The sequence below is a fragment of the Emydura macquarii genome, unplaced genomic scaffold, assembly GCF_026122565.2.
Source record: "Emydura macquarii macquarii isolate MOO-44397 ecotype Brisbane River unplaced genomic scaffold, CSIRO-AGI_Emac_v2 contig_1876, whole genome shotgun sequence".
Classification (NCBI taxonomy): domain Eukaryota; kingdom Metazoa; phylum Chordata; order Testudines; family Chelidae; genus Emydura; species Emydura macquarii.
This window is the reverse complement of record NW_027132013.1, coordinates 2,366,701-2,384,045: the sequence shown is the minus strand read 5'-3', so window position 1 is coordinate 2,384,045 and position 17,345 is coordinate 2,366,701. Positions and strand designations below refer to the sequence as shown.

Here is a 17,345-nt window from a genome sequence, read left to right as displayed (position 1 = left end):
CAGCACACATAACTGCAGGCCACTTTTAACTGGAAATATGAGAATATCACTTTGGTTTTCCTTTAAATTGAGGAACATGAATGCAAAAATGCAAATGTTCAGGCTCTTGGCATGCAAATTAACAAAGAAGGTGGCAGTACAGCTATCTTTTCAAAGAGCAAAACATCACACACATAAAAATAAAATACATTATACTTTTGCCATTCTCTACAGTCAAACATTCTTTCAAAGTGAAAATCCATCACTTTGAAGAATTTGCAGGAAAAAATCCTCAGAAATCAGTGCTCCAGAGAAGCAAGCAGTAGGCAAAATACAGCTGCTCAGAAAAATAAATAAGAAGGACCTTTGGAGTAGTCTTGCTGAAGTGGAATTTTCCTTTATCAGGGACTAGACTATATTAGAAACTTTTTATTTTTTCCTTCAAATATTTTAAGAGAGATTTATTTTCTACAACCAAAAACGCATCAGCGGGAAGGTTGTTACTGAATAATATATAATTAAGTATCTCTTTCTGTACAAAGATGGCATCTCATTCCCACTTCAGGCAGGACAAAAAACACTCAGCTTAGTTTCTCAGCCTTTTGGTCTTGCCTGAACTGCACCTGAATCACCCCTTGAATATGATGAGTCAAATATGAAATATGAAGTGACAGAAATGCCAGCTTCCATCAGAAGCAATGTGGGTATGGCTACAGTGCACTAAAACACCATGGCTGCCCCGCATTAGCTTACTTGGGCTGTTGGACTACAATTCTACACTGCAGTTGGTTCTACAATTGCAGTGTAGAAACTCTGGCTCTGGCTCCCTTCAAGGTGGGAGGATCCCACAGCACAGATTCTAGCGCAAAGCCAAATACCCTCGGAACCTGAGACCAAGCCTGAGCCATCTGACGTGGACCAGCAATGAGTGTTTTAACGCAGTCTATTTGGTACCCGGACATGGGTGGGCACAAGCCCACCTGTGGCTAAAACCCCCTCCCCCAGCCTAAGGGGAGGAGCTACTGAGCCCGGGACTCAAGTGATGTTTTAGTGCACTGGTTCTCAATCTGTGGTGGAAATGCGGACTATGTCTAAGGGGTCCGCAAAAGACTTAGACTGAAAATTGACTGAACAGAATTCAACTATATCTACAGACAATAGATTTCCAAAGGGGTCCACACCTCCATTCAAAATTTCCAGAGGGGTCCATTTGAAATTTTTAGGGGGATCCGCAAATTGAAAAAAGGGTGAGAACCACTGTTTTAGTGCAATGTGGACATACTCTATCCCACCAGTAATGGTTGCTGAGAAGACTTACAAATGAAGTTTCATAAAGGAGAAAGAGTGTTGATCCTCAACAGGAAATTTCATCCTGGGCTCCAGGAGCACTTACCATGAAGAGTTGGGGACATAAGCTTCTTTGGCAAAATCACGATATAAGATGGCTATTTTTTTCTGGTAATTTTAAAAGACACTGCCAGAATTCTATGGTCTGAAAAGACTGTATGTGAGAGGGTGCCCACCCCACATAGGGAGTGAAAAGGTTAATGTGGGTCTGAGAGGCCAATTAATCCAATTATCTGCACCTGGAGGGTGGGCCAGGCCTAATTAAAGATAAAGTCCAGCTGGGGAGGAGTCCTGGAGTGGTTATGAAGAGAGGAAGTTTGGAACAGAAAGGCACTGTAGGAAGAAATGTAAGAACTCTGTAGTTGCTGAGACCAGTAGGAAAATACCTATAGGATAAGGAGGCGGTCCACAGAGGAAAGATATCTGGAAGACAGGAGTGAAGTAAGCTCCTCTGGTTGACTCTGATACAGAGGTAGGAGTCAGAGCTCCTGAGTGGTATTGCTTGTTATAAAGAGCCTAGGAAGGAGCTAGGTAAAAGGCTCTAAGAAAGGCTATCCTAGGAAGGAGTCCAGGGAGGTAGTAGCAAGATATTTTGACCAAGAACACCTGGGCTGCTTGACCTAGGGTCCCTGGACTGGAATCTAGTGTAGAGATTGGGCCTGGGTTCCCCTATTGGCCACTGAGAAGGTTGTATGATCCATCCTTGCTATAAGGGATAAGTGTGACTTAAAACCCTGAGAAAAGGTTTAAGTATCTCTGGGCCTAGGCTCTGCAATGAGAGACACTCCACAAAATAGGTGTGGGACCTCTGATAAGGACTATTGGCTTGTCTACACTTACCTTGGAGATTCGGCGGCAGTCGACCGGAGTTATGTAAAAACCTTGCGTAACTCCCATCGACTTCTCTGCTTCTGTTCTGTGTGCCGTCTTCACTGCACTGCGTCAATGGGAACCGCGTTCCTGTTGATGCAGCACTACACCACTTGAGAAAGTGGTCTTAATATGTCGATTTCTGGATCGACTGAGCGGGTCTTCACTGACCGCTTAGTTGATCCAGAGAAGTTGATCTGATGGCAGCGACTTTGCCGCTGTCAATGTAGACATAGCCTAAGTAAAAAACGGCCATCTGGGAGTGGGAGAAGGTGGCATGAGGCTATATAGCTAATGTGACAAGGAGGGCTGTGGGTCTCTTGTGCTAAGGAGAAGAACAAGCAGAACAAAGCAAAGGAATGTTATGGGACTCCTGAACAGAGAAAAAGTTGACCTTGCCAGGCTAAAAGAAGCTGTATTTGGGAAAGATTAATGAAGATCCCCACAAGTGGAGAATTTATTGTAAGTATTCTGGCCTGAGTATACATCAGTGCAAAGAACTAGAGGGTCTGGGAGCCTGCAGAGCTAGCACCTGTCTACAGCACTTTACAAATATTTTGATGAAGTAAGTCACACAACAGCCCTGGGAAGTAGGTGATCAGTCCCACTGTACAGGTGATGAAAGCGAGGCATGCAGTTTTAAGTGATGCTTTGTGACCAAATTGGGTATTGAACCTACAGGTGCAGGCTCTTCCTAATCCCTCCCAGCTCTAACTATTAGAACGTTCTCACTCAATTTTTTAAAAATTCCAGGTTCCATGGGATGCTAGCAAAAAGTGTTCCAGTGACAGGGCAAGGGCCTGGCCTCTATCCAGGTAACGGGTAACATGAGCAGACTCCTTGCAAGCTTCCCTGCTGCTGGCCAATGCGCCTTGCTCCAGGAGTGCAGGGAAGTTGTCCCCCTGCCTGTTTAACAGTTGGACTCTCTGGTGAGGATATTAGCAAGGGGCCCAATGGTGCTGACAGATTTTTGTGGCTGGGAACTGAGCCGAGTCCCCAGCGCCTCATTGCACACGGGGGCCGCTGCTGGGTGGTGTGTGTGTGTGGAGGGGGGGGGGGGGTGCGGCGCCTCACTGCATACGGGGTCCAGTGCTGGGGGGGGCGACGCCTCACTGCACTCGGGGGCCAGTGTTGGGTGGGTGAGTCGGGGCAGCGCCTCAATGCACAGGGGGGCCAGTGCTGGGTGGTGTGTGTGGGGGGGGGGCGGCGCCTCATTGCACCCCAGGGGGCCAGTGGTGGACCCCAGCGGAGGGAGGGTGCTGCTGGCTTTGCTGGCTTTGCTGGCAAGGTATAGCCCGGAACTTCTGCTGCCTTGCAATCGGGGGAAAGGGCGGGGGGGGGGGGGGCCCTTCGGGGCTTAATATTCCGTCCGCGCTGAGGGCGGCGGCGCGGGCAGCTGCACCCTGGGGCAGGCAGAAGGTCAGCGCGGAGTCCTGCGGCGGGGCAGGGACAAGTTCTTCCACTTAGGGAAAGTCGCAGCGGCAGCAGCAGCTTCTCCGCCTCGCGCGCGCGCGACCCCCCTTCCCCCCGGCTACACCAGCGGTTCCATCCCCGCGCTTTGGCTGCCCTGTCCCCGCCGCCCCGCGCCTCCCTCCCGACTTGAAAGCGCCTCTTCCGCAGTCACGGGGGTGCACCAAGCCCCCCCCCTTCTATTGGCCGCTGCGCCCCACGTGAACACCCAGGGGTTGGCTGGCGGGGGAGGGAGGCGGTTGCCAAGGTAACGCGAGTGAGTAGCAGTAGCAGCGAGCAGCCCCCCCCCCCACCTCGCCTCTTCCCCCCGCTCCGTTGCCCCTCACCCCAGGGGGCTGCGTCCCCCCCCCCAGCTTTCCCCACGGAGCCGAAAGCGGTGCGGGCAGCTCCTCCACAGCAGCAGGTACCCCGAGGGACCGGGATCGCGGAGCCGCTCCCGCTGCAGGGGGAGTCTCCCTGGCTTGGAGAAGGATGCTAAAGTTTTTTTTTTTTTTTGTAGGGACGGTAGCGGGGCGGGGAGAGCCGCTGCAGGGGGGCGGGGGGAGACCCACGGCTTGCAGGGGTGAGTCCCTTGCCCGAAGATGCGCGGGGGCGGGGGGAGAATCTGAGCCGCCTGTCCCCCTCCTGCCAGCTGGGGCAGAGGGGACCTACCCGCCCTTCCCCTACGCTTCCTCCATAAAAGGATCAGAGAGGAAATCCCTGCCCCTCCCTCCCCCCCTCCCCGCGAAAGGGATCAAAGGGGAACCCCCCCCCCAGGTGCCCCGTCCGTAAGGATCATGGGGGACGAAATCTGCCCCGCGATCTCTCCCAGGCGGAGCAGAGGGGAGCCGGCCCCCACACCTCCTGTGAGGAAGTGCCATGGGGAAATCTGCTCCTTGCAGAAGACGAGGTTGTGGGGAGGGCTCCCCTGCTTCCCGCCGCTTCTCCACTCCCAGACTAGCGTCTGCTCCTCCCTGCCCCTTGCTCAGGAGGCGCTAGGGGGACCTACCGCGCGAAGGGGTCTGAGTCGGTCACTTGGACCTACCCGGAGTGTGGGGGGAGAAGACACCGCCCCTCGCCCCCAGCAGCTGGGCTGATCCTTGAATGAAAAGGGCAACAGCAGCCACTCAGCTTGGGTGCACGGAGTGGGGCTTGACGGAGAGTAGGAGGTTGCAGCCGATTCCCCAGCCAGCCGGTGCAGCGAGAGAAGGGGCTTCTTATGCGCTGTAGATCAGGACAGGAGCCGCTAAACTGAGAGCGGAACAGTAGCAGCCTGGCTGCGTCTCCATCCCAGGCACTTAGCAGATCTGTCGTTTCTTGGATTCCCCTTGCCTTGCTGTTCTCTTGCTCCTCAAAGCCAAAGGTGGGGAGAGCAGCTTCTCTTTGCTTTCCCCTGTTGGTACAAGAAGACTAATTACAAATGCTATATTGGTAATGAGTGTTAATTAGATCATTTGAAAGGCTGATGCATTAATGCTTCTGAAGCTTTAACTTCTGCTGGAAGATTAAACAGGTCTGACTTTTTTATTTCTCATTTGTAGCCATTCCTGTGCTGTTGCTGCTGCTGCTGCTTTCTATATTAGTTGCACATTTGTAAAGAAAGCACCTTTAAAATAAAGTTAAAAAGGGGATTTTTTTTTGTTCTGGGTTTTTTTTTGGGTGGAGTTGCTGTTGAGTATTTATTTTGTAAAGAGAGTATTGGAAGGAGCAGATGGCTTGGATAGTCTTTGAGAGACAGGGTTCCTTTTTCTTATTTAGGATTGTTTTGCACTGGAGAGAATTATAATTATTTGTTAAGATCATGCAATGTTAATGTTTGCCATCAGAAAACAATATCTGCTGGAGAGAAGCATCCAAATACAAACAAAAGGTTCCCCCTTTATTTTATGGTATATTAATGACAGAAGGTAACTTTGCACAATTTTTTTCTCTTCAAGGCTACTTTAGGAAGGCAACCCATTGTTATATTTTGGTTTTTACAAAGGAATTAGGGTATGTTTGGACATTGTAAGCTACTGTAACTTGCCAGGTTATTTGTTTTTAAGTAAAGGGGGATGTTTATATTTTGCTTGGGGGAAACAATTACTAACATATTGTTTATTATTATTTGGTTGTAGGCCCACATCCTGCAACTACATCCTCAGGTATGACCTCCTGTGCCTGTGTGCAAGCCCCATTGAAGTCAATGGGCTATGCAGGAGCACAGTGGCCCACCTGCACAGATCCAGTTGGAGGATGGGGCCTTTGATCCCAATCCTGCAAAAATTGTCTTATTGAAGACCATTCAGACAAATCAAGGTGCTTAAAATTAAGCATATGGGTAAATCTTTGTGGGACTGGGGCTTCAGGTTGTAATCTCTTAAAAGTAGTGGTCATGTCTCCGTATCTGTTTACAGCACAATGGGGTCCCAATCCTAACTGAGGCCTCTAAGTGTTATTAAATAGTAATATTCAGTGATGTGGCATTATATTAGCTTTAAAATTGTTGACTGTTCTGTGATATGAGTAAAAAAATCATGTTTTTTTTAATAACTGAAAATTAACTCCACTTTATCATAACAGACTCTGGTTTAAAAGGTATTTATTTGTCTTTCTGTTTTTATACCAGCCTTCCGCCAGCTAAATTAACATTTTACAGCTTTGGGATTAGAGCCGGGTTGTGATAGGGGAGTGGAAATCTCCATAGCTTTTGTTAGGAGGGAAGGGGGAAGTGAAACTGAACCACCAATGATTTGGAACGTTTTGGATAGTGAACCCTTTTGTTTAAATTTTCTTTAAGCACCAGGATTTCTGTTTTCTTGCATTAATATTTTTTTAAAGGAAAACAATCGTAACAAGCATTTTTTTTAGTGCAGCTTTATATAAATTAACATCAGCACAAAGGGTTGGAAACATGACCTTAAGGGCGTTCACTATATGTCCAGAAGAAATATGAATGGCAGTGAAATTGGCATATGGTCTCAGGGATTCCATCTGAGCTGGTGCTGAGATAGTTAAAAACTAAAAATTGGAATATAAAGAATTTTTGAGAGAGACTGTGCTTTTTATGGTTCAGAGGACCTTTCATACAGGGAGAAGCTGTCCTTACTTGCACTGGTTATGTCATGCTCTCACAGCATGGTATAACATGATGTGACTGATGCAGACTCGTGTGCCACATCACAGTGAAATCATTGGAGGAAGAAAAGTTTGCAGTGCTCTGACTTAAGGATATTTGTAAAAGTATTTCTGGCATGTACTGCTATTGTTGAGATTAAAGGTGGTGTACAGGCTCCAGGTTACATGTACAACTCCCATTGATAACAATAGGAGTGCTGCCACAGATCAAGAAGGGTCTGCAGGTCAGAGCTGAAGTTAGAGAGTCCTCACTACTTCTATATGAAATGAGTTTGGTGGTCTCAGAGGATTTCCTAGTGATTGAGTATAAACACATAAACCACAATTGTATTAATATGCACTCTTCTGCGTGCAGTTTCAATAGAGAACAATGACTGAAAAGGCCATAGAAAATGAGCTAATCACTCATGCCTAGAGGTGGTCCCTTCAAAATAGTATGAAGGAACACTGGTGTAGTGAGTGTCTGAGGTTTCACTTGCATTGCTTGTGCTATTGTTTTTCCCAGGATCAGTGGGGGAGGGAGCCCTCACTCTCTAGAACAGACGATTTTGCTCCTTTTCAGTCAGAAAAACCAACCAGCCGAAAAAACACCATTACCTGGATCCAGAGGCTTACAACACAGATGTTCAAATACATTTAGGGCTGAAACTTTGCAGTGGGCTGCAAATTAAGGAAAAGACAAGTCAATTTAATAAGATTTTGTAGTATGCAAAATAGATCATTATTGATTTTTTTTTTCTTGGTGGGGGAGCTGGAATCCCTGCTCCACAATAACTTAAGGCATTATCTCTTGTTATGAATTTATACACTGCCTAGCACAGTGAGGTCTTGGTTCATGACTGGGGGCTCCTAATCAATGCAAAAATATCTCCCCTTGGCTCCCACTGACTTAAATGAAGCAGGATTCAGCCTTTTGCCATATTATGGACCAGATTTAATAAATGCACTCCCTCTGGTTTCCCATGTTACGGAGGCTTCAGCAGATCTTGGCCCTACCTAAAAACTTAAGCTGGGAAGTGATATGTCTGTGTTACTATCCACTTGATTTGTACAGTACAAAAAAGTAATATTTTAAAGTAGCTAAGGTGTTAAACTATTGGAGTCTTCAGATGGTGAACAAGTTTTATCTCAAAGTAATTTTATTGGCTATTTTATGGGCCTAAGTTAGGGGCCTGATCCTGAGAGAGATTCAGTGCTTAAAAACTCTCACTGAAGTAAAAGGAAAGTATGGGTACTCAGCACCTTTCAGGATCAGATACCTCACCACCATATAGCTATGGTCCAATGGACCATAATGTCCCAGCAGATTTCTGGTTTGAAATTTTAAAAATAAAAACATATACCTTGTACATCCACTAACCGAAACATTTTTCTAGCACTTAATATTATTGTAGCGCAATCTAAATACATACTGTTCCTCCAGGACAAAGGGAGACTTTCTTTTTTTATCATCACAGCAATTTTAATGACTAGAGTTCATGCTGTTGCTATCTTGACATTGTGGAAGTGGCATATGAGCAGAGTATTTCTTCCTGAGACTGACCTTTCTCCCAAACTTAAGGGAAGTTTGAATCCACTTGTGTCCTTTGGTGGCTCAATTGCTATTCTAGTTATGGGCATCACCCATTACCTACTGAAAACTCCTTCCACTTTGTTTTATAACGTTCCTTTCCATCGCTGATCAGTGACTCCCTACCATTTGGGACAGGGATATATTTGTAATGTTTTATGTGAAGGAGAGCCAAATCCTCTGTTATTCCCATGGATCGCAACAGAGTTGGCATCACCATAATGCCCTTTGTCCCTTATGTGCAGGGATCATCTCTAGGGCTCTAAGTGCAGTTCAATCACTAATCTATGTTCAATCCTTGATATATGTATTGAGACTGCCAAGTTTTAATTGTGGTGTAGGTCTCTGTGATGTGGACGCTCTTCCACTGAGAACTGGATTGACACCACTAAGTTGATTTCAAACAGATCACTGAACAGCTGTTACTTGGTTATTGCTCTCACTCAAGATTTATTGGGATGGATACAAACTGGTGATGTTGGTGAAAGCTTTTACCAAACTTCTTAGCCACCCAGTGACCTGCACAGATATATTTTTGTGAGATAGGGCATGAGCCTTCAAACATTTATTACCAGCTCCAGTTCTCACTAGCATGAGTGGCCTATTGATTTAGCAAGGGACTTCATGTATGCACTGATCCTAATGGTGCAGGAACAGAAAGGAAGTTTTCTATGCTTTTCATCTTCAGAGGTGCAGGTTTAGTCCCAATAACTTACACTCCCCTAGTGCCATAGCCCTTATGGGTCTTGTACCTTCATCCTTCTCCAGTCCCACAGGATCACCCCACCCACACTCCTTTCTACTTCTGATCTACCTGTTCTTCCTCTAACCCCCCCCCCCACTGCCCCCCGGCCCGCCCACACACCAGAATACATCCTTGTGCTGTGATTTCTGTGGGAATGGCACAAAGTTGTCATTGAAACTAGCGAAGAGGCTCCCTGTGCAAAGAACCATAGGCTAATAATGAATCTGGCTTTAGGTCCAGGAGTAAGAGTATGCAGGATTTGGTCTAGAGTTAGTTTTTCTAGACATCAGAAGGTCAAGTACCTAGATACTACTGTGATGGGCACCTTAGTTATACCGTAAACAGATAGTGATTCTTAATACAACAAGCTCCATAGGAATTAAATGGGCATTAATGTTTGTAAAGTACTTTGAGATGCTCAGATGAAGTGTTATGGATGTACAAAATGCAAATCTTTACACATCAATTTTGACTTTGCAGCTCCTGGTGTGAGTGAAGAACATCAGTATCTATATATTTATCACATGGGTAAAATATGATTTCTTCTTTTAGGCATTTGATTGACTGTGTGGAAGAAGATGATGACAACCTTGCATGGATGATTTTACGTAATTAAAACCTGCAAGATTTGCAAAAGGCAATTATCATTGTGAAGTGTTTACAGCGATTTATGGGAGAAAGGTGGTCCAAGAGAGGGATGCTTATAATATCAACACGGTGGATTAAATGCACATTTACACCTTTATTGACATATAAATTATCCATGCCAAAAATGCAATGAAAAGGGTGCTGATGAAGCAATAATGTGGCACAAACTACTGGATATGGAGTCAGCTCTGCCATCCCTCTGTAAGGCATATCAATGGAATTCTACATCTGAGCTAAAATAGAATGTCTAGGTTCTCAGAATGCATGCTTGTTAAAATAATGAGCAACGATGGCAAACAAAATTTTTGAAAGGGTGATAAGAAACAAGGAAGAGATCTGAAGGAATTCTCTTGTTTGTTGTTGGTGTTTGTTCGTACTGTGGATTTTGAGGGAAAGCTTAAGGAGACTCGAGGAATATTTCTAACTGGGAAATGGAACCTGGATCTGAGTCTAGCCAACATCAGAAAAGAAAGCCTGTGATGCATGGACTGGAAGACCAAAAAAGGGTAAGTGACAAGACTTCACCATTGGCATTTTGTGCTTAAATTGCTGGGCATGATTCAGGGAGGTCAAGTGCTATTTATAATTTTTGTATCCATTGTTTAGCTAGCTGTGGGTGAGCTCTGTTGGGTACAAAATAGTTCCGACTTTTCTGGACTTGTTGCTGGGGAGTAAAGGACTGAAAAAGATCCTCAGGTCTTTCTGCATGGAGAAAAAAGAAAAGATGGGATATAAAATGAATGAAATAAAGCGGGCGGGGGGGGGGGGGGCGACAAAAAGCTTTTTAGTAAGGGATTGTTATCCTAGGGTGGTTGTTAGTGTAAATGAGACATGGTGACTCCTGCTTCATAAAGTCAGGCTGATTTATTGTATATTTTACTTTTACAAATTACTTGTAAGTGGTGATAACTTTTCAGGCTTTCTTGTGATTTGGCCATTGAATTCACTGAAAGGTTCTGAAGAATACTGTTCTGTTCCCTGCTTGTCATTGTGAGACCAGCATGATTTTTATAATGGACAATAGATGTAAGTCAACTGACATGATTTTGATTAAAAAAAAAAATGCCACAATAGTATGTAACTAATGTTGACCAGCAATGCCCTAACTTGTACTGGAGTGTTTCATGAAGTGTGTGTGTTAAGCTAGCACCGCATTATTTAATAAGTGAATAGCTACTGCATATTAAATACACCTAAACAAAGCCACCATCTCTGGCAAACTGATAGTCTGGGAGCAACTGGGGTTTTCAAGTTGTTGTTTTGATACAAGTCAAGCAAGTTGTTAAACTTGACATGTCTGCTGTAATAAATAATTTATATTTTCTGTGTGGATTTGGTTGGTGAAAGAAAATATTATATATTTTGGTTTCTCTGGAGAGCTCTCTTTCAGCATTGCTTAACATACAATTTTTTAATTATGCTGAAATATAAGAGCTAAAAACTGACCAACTATTATTTTAACATTTCAACAAGGCCAACTGATTTGGGGAGGACCCTATATATAATTTTACTGGGCCTGTCGAAGAATAAAAGTTTTATTTTTTTTCTTGTGTGGATTTTTTGGTTAGAAATCAAGCCATCCCAAGGACTGCTCAGAAACTAGATAAAATGTGGCTCTTTTGTTAGCCAGAAAAGACAATATGTAAGGAACTCAGAAGAAGCCCTAAATGGATTTTAATGCACTCAGATTGATCTATTAGCTGTAAAGCTGACAAGATCCTCCCTCTCCTATTTTCAAGGAAGCATTCTGGGACTGAAATAAATCAATAAGGGCTGAAAGAAAATCCCTCTATTGACTCCATTTCTGGGAGGCTGTTAATATTTTTTTAATGTACATCTGTACTGTATACAAGCCTTAATGGAGAAACATTTGGGACCTGTGACATTAGGTATATTCTAATTGTTCTGTTACACCAAAATTAATATGCAGTTATGATTCCATCCTTGCTGATAGGTATAGAAGCCTACATCTCCCATCTGCTCTTGGCTCTGGGTCTTTAGTTCACATGTAATATGGGGCTTCTGAAAATATAATATAACCCCAAATGAGGCTCAAATGGCAGCTGGGATAACATCAATTGGTCATGCTTAGCTGACATTCATTTTAACTTGAACTCTAGCCGTCATGGAGATTATTAAATTTATAATGATATATGTAAGATCCATTTTAATGACTCTTCACGCTTGGGTGATCTCTCTCTCTCTCACGTCTGTTTGCAAAACAAGTCTTAATAGAGTATTAAATTTCATTTCCTATTGAATTTTCTAAGGAAAGATTATTTGCAAAAACTTTGCTCAGATTTATGTTTACTGAGAGAGAATCTGGAATAAAGAAAATATCTAGAGATGCAGTCTTTCTGTTGTGGATGTGAATAAAAATAATCTCCCATGCAATTTCTCACGTATGGTAAATCCAAAATCCTTGAAAATGTGGCTTAGACTATTGTGTATCTGATGAAGAAGTATTAAACTTAGACTTCTACAATACAGGTTTGATCATTTAAAATCAGGCAAGAATAGAAACAAATAAGGCCAAACTCATTTTAAATCAGGGAAATTGTTTACTCTCCTGTTTTTGAAACTCTAAATTTCTATCGGTACTAAAAGATGACATCCCTTTTTAACATTCTTCAGATAATGAAAGGAAACGTATCAACGTGTGTGTATTTACAAGTGCTGCTTTTGGATGACCTATATTGCTCAAGCAAAATAAGAAAAACTGAAGACTAGACTTGAATTTGTCTTTATATCCTTACACAATGGTTAACCTGCTTTTGTTTGTTTGTTTTGTAGCCAAATTCCTAGGCACCTGATTTAGAGTGCTTAGTCTGATTCTCAGTTTGATGTCTTCTGTTTTTTGTTTTTGTTTTTGGATTAATCTTTCAAAAGGTGTAGAAATTTGGTTGCTGTTCCAGTCTCCATTCAGTTTGATGGGAGAAGGTTCTTTTCACTTGTCAATTTATTAGCTTCCCAGACAGAATTACAGTTGGATTGACACTAATAATGTTCAAAGTCGCACTGGATTTAACCACAACACTTTCATTGGCTTTAGTGAGAACTACATAACTAAATCCCATACAACCCTCAATTTAGGGGTAAAAGTGGATCAGCTTTAAGAGCCATGCCTTTACTCATGTGCATAGCCCCACTGAAGCCAGTGGGGAATTACTTGAGAGAGCATTGAATAGGATTTGGTCCTGTCTATGATCATAACAACAAATGCTTTACACTGGGAATAGCAGTATCAGAGTTACAGCCTTGTTTGAAGTTTGTTTGCAGTTTATTGGTTTGATACCAGTTACAGATCCATTCATCATTAGTAAATTCAGAGTTGATGTTTTCTGAAGAAGGGACTTTGGGGAAATCACTATAGAGCAAGTGAAAATTACTGAGGGGGTAATCTAGTTAGATAAGTATTGTTTAGTTCAATAATAATCCATTTAACCAGTACAGATGGAAGAAGTAAATTTTCTGTGACATAAAACTATTGATCAATGATGGGGAATGTCTCTTGGATTGATTTCTGCCCTGCTCCCAAGTTTCTCATTCAGATTTAGTAGCTTTTTGCTCTGACAAATACAGAATATTGTAAGCAAGTAAGGGTTTTCAATACACCTAGCAATGGTGGCAAAGGGGTGTTTTTTCTGAAACTTTTACTTTTTTCCTATCTGTCAATAAATGGGCCTTGATTGGTGACAAAGTTAATCAACTGTTAATCATCTAAGCATCAATTTAATTCAAACTTGAAAAATAAATTGAAGATTTTTTCTACTTATATATATGCTCCACTTTGATTCAGAAATCGGCTGCTTACTTTGGTAAAGCACATTGTGTCTAATAAAAACCCAGACTCATTTAATATTTTTACTTACAAGAACATTTTCCTTCCCTCCCTCTTACTTTGATTGAATGACTATATAAGAACTGCAGGGGTAAACAAACCCTTAGTCAGTTTAAGTCTACATTGAAACAGTCTTGAAATACTACTTTTATTATAGCGTGATAGATTTGATGCATAGCTTTTTTTCCAGTTCTTATTAAACATTCTTCATGATATGCATGGCTGATTTCATATGCTATGGGGTTTTTATGCATTATTTTTTTCCTCCCTCTAGGTTGTTATGTCTGTATTATCAAGCGAATCTGAGGTACATTACCACAACCCTACCATCAATCAAAGCCAGTTTCATGAACATAAATACTCCCATAGGTATTAACTTACAGCTGTAATGCTTTAAGGTGTGGTTAGATCTGTTTGATGGATGAATGTCAGGTTTATACAGTGTCTTTCATGCTGAGATCTCAAAGCACTTAGCAAATACTGCACAGCTGAGCCAGTGTGCAAGCACTGAAGTGTAGCCACTTTTTGAATGCAACAAGAGTTGTTTTTGTGCAAGAGCGGAAAACTGCCATGTGGTGTGGTGTCACCAGACTTCGTCTCATTGGGATTCTACTGGAAAATGGACCAGATAGAAATGCAAGAAATCCAGCAAGAGACAGGTTGGCTTTCTAATCACATTAAACAAGCCTCAAGAACCCAGGTTGTGTATATGTGCTATCTTTATTCTCTGTTTCAGCCTGTTCCTGTCCCAATAAAATCAGTAGCAAAACTCCCATTACGTCCAATAGTGCAGAATTGGATATTTAGAAATCTGTTATGGCAGTTTTGGAAAGTAAGCTCATTTAGTCTGCAAAACAGAGTTTCTAGTTTATTAAGGACCCAGTTTATGTTGCACGAGAGACGACTACGCATATGATTTAGGGTCAGGCTTTAACATTGTATAATTTTTCCTGGATGAAAAAATGACTGTTTAAATCTCACAGACAATGTTATATTTGCGAATATAACACTATGATGAGTTGTGACCGATAAGACGCCATGTTTCTGTTATAGCAGCTGACAAATTTCAACATTTGTTTTCGCTTTAGAATCCTCACCTGATGTATAATCCTGTATCTTTAATGGAATACAATGGACTATGCGAATTTATACAAATAGAGGATCTGGCCTTGCACATTAAAAGCGGTTAAAGTAGGATTTGATGTGCTTGAGAAAACTACATTGTTCAGTCTTGTCTACAGTGAAGTCAGAATGGAATGCTCTCAATACAATAGGTTTTTCTTCCAATAATTATCTGTAAAGTAAACGGAGCTTTTTATGTTCTTGCTTTTTCTTTTTCAGGTTTAATATTCAAACTTTTATGAATGGCTCACCTCTACCCCTCTCAGGATATAAGAAGGGGGCTTCATTATAGCGAAATTATTTCTCCCCTCCCTTACCAAGAAGATGATAGGTCAGGATTTTTAAAAGCATCCAAGTAACCTCCAGCTGATTACAATGTGTTCTGTGCTCCTAAGTCACTTGGGTACTTTTTTAAAATTCAAAAGACAAAGTAGGATTAATAGTCAGGTCAGTGGTAATCAGTGACACTGGAGTTTGTCTGCATATGCTGGTGGTTCAAAGCCTATAGCAGATGAGTTTTGCAGAGAAAAAGAAAGGAATTCATAAATAAAAGACTAATTCCTGTATTTAAGTTTTAAAGAAATAACTAAATAAGCATGAAACATGGCATTACGTGCGGTAATACTCTGAATATCTTCATGTAAGCTCCTGTAATATCTTTTATTTAATATGGCTTAATGCACAATTTTAGCAGAGTGTACAGTGTGGATCTTTATCTTTACTGCAGTCCAGGGAATGAGAGAAATTGCAATAGTTTCTCAGACTAGACTGATTTTAATAAGAGGAGAGGGGAAAGTTCTCCCAGTGGTTTGATTCCAAAAACCTTAGCATGCCACTGGAAATGTATGTGTTGGGAAAATACTGGAACAGTGCAGAGATACAAATGCAGCTTTAAATGAAACTGTACAAAATGAAATGGAAATAATTTAGGCATGAATGCAAGGGTCCGGAGGACGCTCAGCACCATGGAGTCATGGGAGTTGAGGTTGCTAAGCATCTCATGCAATCAGGCTTTAAATCAATTTCTACCATGAGCTCACCCATAAGAGCTCCTCTGCTCTGTATGTCTGTATAATGTGTAGGCAGCTGGACTTCTTTCTCTCCTTTTGGAAGATTAAGAATGTAGGATTTGCCATAGCAGATCAGACTGATGGTCGTCTGGTCTGGTATCCTGCCTGTGGCAGTGATCAATATCTGATACTTCAGAGGAAGGCGGAGGGGGGGGGGGAAGAAACCAAGCAATAATATAATACACCCAGCCAGTTGTATTGTATGTGATGAAGAATATCCTTATTTTATTTTGCACAGTTATGAATATTAATAGCCTGGCTGGATTTGGAGATGGACTTGATAATTTTGTGACTATTTAATTCTGTGAGATTCAGTCTGTGGCAATGATTTCTACAGGTAGGCACAGATGTAGCTTCCTACATCAATAGAAGGGGTTTTTATGTGACAACCCACGTCCATGAGTGGTTGATGGGAAAAATTCTTCCATTGATCTAGCTTTGTCTACACTGGAAGGTAGGTGTGTTTAACAACATTGTTCAGGGATGTGACATTTCAAGTGTAGACTAGGGCTAAATAGTAAAAAGAGAGGTCTGTGATTGGAATCAGATGTGCAGACGTTTTTTATTTTTAATGTGCTTTTAATTAGAACTCTCTCAGATCTACTATTATTTATTGTTTTGTTGATTGTATTTCTCCAAATATTTTAAAGACACATATCTTAATTTCCCTTCCTATGAAAAAGAACAAGATGCTATGAGTAGCCAACCCTGGCACCCTTCAGGTTGTTCATCTTGTATTGTGCCCTCACAGACTCCAACCAGTTTCCTCATTGCAGAGGATTATAATCTTTCTTCATCTGAGTGCTTAAACCTGCTACCTCACTCCTGCTTCACATTCCTTTAATGTCAGAAGTTGGTTCACTTCTCTCTGTGGCATTGACCATGATTGTCCCCCATTCTAATCTGGCATATCCTGTGGTTAGTCAGACCATTTGTGTAAATAAGGGTTTCCTGGAGCAGGCCCTAGTAACCTGCCAATTCTAGCTATTGGGAACAAAAGCACAGGCTAGGGAAGAGAGAGACTACAAAATAAGAATTATGTATATAAACACATCTAGTGATAGGGAAAGCACTGCTAGTTGGGTACAAACCTTGTGTTACAAGGTATGGAGTATTGCCCTCATAATAACAAATTATTTGTTCTTAGCCTAAAGGCTGTAAAGGCTTTTCTCCACTTACTAGTTTTACAACATATTATTGGATGCATGTGTATGTCATGTGAGTGTGTTATTTCCCAGTAACGAAATGTCTCCCATCCTTCCTCTCATGTCAGTGAAGCTTGTGTTGATTATAGCCATCTTTGAAGTGAAATACAAAATATTTTCCCAGTTCAGTGCACCCTTGTTTGGTGTGCAGTAAAATGTTTGCTGGGCCTTTCAAAAAAACATTCTCTGCACAATTTAAAAGCCTTCACCTGTCCTGCAGCCCTTACTCATGCAATCAGTCCCACTTAAATCAATGGGATTCCTCATGTAAGTAAGGATTGCAGAACTGAGCTCTAATTATTGATGATTCCTATTGTCTGTTAACTTCTTGTTTACTTTCCTGTTCTAATGTTTACCTAAATGCAGACTTACATTTAACAAA

At 42.1% G+C, this 17,345-nt stretch overlaps 1 long non-coding RNA gene across 1 annotated transcript; it reads left to right on the top strand.

The window, feature by feature from the left end:
• The first annotated feature begins 1,675 nt into the window (after positions 1–1,675).
• Positions 1,676–14,809, top strand: LOC137159728 (uncharacterized). The gene is made up of 3 exons (XR_010921720.1): positions 1,676–1,798; positions 9,630–10,231; positions 13,841–14,809. It is a non-coding gene; the product is annotated as an uncharacterized lncRNA (long non-coding RNA).
• Positions 14,810–17,345: the final 2,536 nt, after the last annotated feature.